We start from the raw sequence: 2,553 nt of genomic DNA, 5'->3' as shown, positions 1-2,553 counted from the left end.
CCCGGCCTCTGCCTCTGCACCCGATGCTGATGTGAGTATTGCCCGCGCGCGCACCGCCGGGACGGCCTCGATGGGAGCAATGAGGCGCGCCAGAGCGTGCCACCCCCGCGAGGTCCCCGCGGGCCGATATATATATGGGGGGCCGCGACACGTCGCGCCAAGCCACCCGCGCGGTCACCACCGTCAAAAATTAATTAAACGTCGTAAAAAAGGGGGGAGGCGAATATCATGCAAACTCGAGAACACGGTCACACGTCATATTCATATCGGCAGGTTAACGTCAATCGTTACGAAAAAAAAATCGGAAAAAAATTATAAAGACAAAAACATGCACAAACACGGCAACAGAAACGGCACTGCACGTCCCAGTGGGACGGCGCGGCCGCAGGTAGCCCACCTACATAGTTTGTCCTAATTACTATGCCTTATTCAACCACGGACGAGCAGGCAGCGGTCGACCTATACACGGACAGCGAGTAGTTATACCTCACGCGGTGTGCCTCCTCCTCATCGCTGGCTGGCTGCGTACTTGTGTGTGGGAAAGGGACTCGACTTGCCCCGTTGTGCTTATTAGTCCCCCCTCCCCCCTCCTTCCTGCAAACCTCTCTGCCAAGAGCCATAGGCCATGATGGGGCAGCAGCAGCAGCAAGCGGACACAAAGCATCATAGGACAGAGGCACACGCAGCCAGAGTGAGCCCGACTCACGGGAGCAAAATTATAATCTGCGCGCCTCCTCTGTGTGTGTGTGTCTATGTATGTGTGCCTGTATGTGTGTGTGCCTGTTTGTGTAGGTGTGTGTGTGTGTGCGAGTGTGTGCGCACGCACCGGCCAGGCGCGTTCCGATACTAACTACCGTGCGTAATAAAGGACCGCATTCCGGGCGGGCGGGCGCGCGGCGACCAGCAGCGGCGAAATAATGATGATGATAATAATAAGCAGCCCGTTTAATAATAATAATAATATACGATGCACCTCCTTCCGGTGGCACAACCGTTGCTGCGCCCAGCCGAAATACGCAGCGGCCACATGTGTGCGAACTGCAAATAATTATGAAGGGACGAGTGTTTGTTGTTTGTGTGTACCGATAAGTGAAGTGTGCGACAAGCATGCACATGCAAGTGCTCAACAATACGATGCACACTTTCACGAGTTTAACTGCTATTTGAATACTAAAGTGTTAAACAGAAAAACAGTTAACACTTTAAGAGTGTTCAACTTCAGGGTTTCGCCGGCCATGAAGCTTTGGACACTTTTGACGTGTTCTATTTCTTTGTTGAACAGTTTTAATTATTCAAATTTCCACTCCAACACCTAAGCGCGTGTGCACCACAGAGTTGAACATTACTACTATGTACCAGTTTCACGCATTTGTTCCAGTGTGTGTGTGTGCTATTGGGCTGGCCGTGAGCGGAGCAGTCGGACCGCGGGCGCAGGGTAGGCAGCCGTGCACCGGGCGGTGCGCCCGTGCGCTCGGGTTGCATATCCACGACAGCGGACGGCGGCGGCCTGCTCCGGACTCATCTGCCTCCCCTCCACACAGCCGCCGCGAGCAGCCAGCCCAGTGTGGCGGTGGCAGTGCGGGCGGTGCAGGCGGGTGACCTATGACTGCGGCAGCGCACTGCCATAGCAGGCCGGGGGCCGGAGGGGGGGGACGATGCTTGGCGACGATACTGCGGGGCCAAAGCCAGGGCGCAGCGCACACACGCCGCTATCTGCAAACACTGCACGGTCACCTCAGGTGCAGAGCAGGAGAAGCACAGGGCGCGCGGCCCGGAAGCTCGAGCTGTTGGCGCGCCCGGGTGCGCGGGCGGGGCAGGTCCGGGGCGGTTAGAGGTCCTCGCCGGTCCCCGCCGGCCCAGCCCAGGTCCTCCGCGCCGCGCGCACATAACTCATCGGCCCGACCATGATTTATTCCGGTGCGTGTTCCGCAAGTTATTCGCCGCGTCGCTGCAGCAGCTGTTGTTGTTGCTGCTGTTGCACTGTGCAGCGCCACGCCACGCCACGCCCCCGCCGCTGCAGCAGACGGCCCGCCTGCCTGCCTCACTCCCTTCTCTCTCCCCACGTCGACACGACACCAAACGCCTTGTTACATGCAGCAAGGACTCCTCTTTCGGCGACTGTATCGCGCTTCCTCTTTTACTCTCTAGCTGTGTCGCTCGCTCCTTCTCTCTTTGAATCACGCGCGTCACACCCTTCACTCTACCCGGTCAGATCGCGGGGCGGCAGCGGCGGTGCCAGTCTGGCGCCGTGCGCGGCACTTTACTATGGATTTTAGTCATCTGGCCAGTAGTTAACGGCCCCTGGTGGTGTGAGCGGGGCTGCGCGTTCGCCGAACTGCGGCACGACGACGTTTGAGTCATCTCCTCTGGAGGGGGCTGGCGCCTGGCGCCCGAGGACCGCGACGGTCCGCGCCCATAGCAACCCCTACCCCCTCCTGCCCCCGAGCGCCAGCCTCCCCTTCAATTTATTACCAGGTACTTGTAACGCCGCGGCGACCGCACCGACGCCAAAGGGCGGCTCGGCTGCTGGATGGGGTGATAGGGGAGGGAGGG

General features: G+C 59.1%; 1 protein-coding gene across 1 annotated transcript in view; it reads right to left on the bottom strand.

Annotated features, from left to right (window-relative positions):
- Positions 1 to 2,553, bottom strand: part of LOC113212278 (pneumococcal serine-rich repeat protein) — a 154,779-nt gene that overhangs the window by 120,648 nt on the left and 31,578 nt on the right. The gene's annotated exons all lie outside the window — the stretch shown is intronic.

The sequence above is a fragment of the Frankliniella occidentalis genome, unplaced genomic scaffold (assembly GCF_000697945.3).
Source record: "Frankliniella occidentalis isolate FOCC.00 unplaced genomic scaffold, Focc_3.1 Scaffold33, whole genome shotgun sequence".
Taxonomy (NCBI): Eukaryota; Metazoa; Arthropoda; class Insecta; order Thysanoptera; family Thripidae; genus Frankliniella; species Frankliniella occidentalis.
This window is presented reverse-complemented; position numbering and strand designations above follow the sequence as displayed.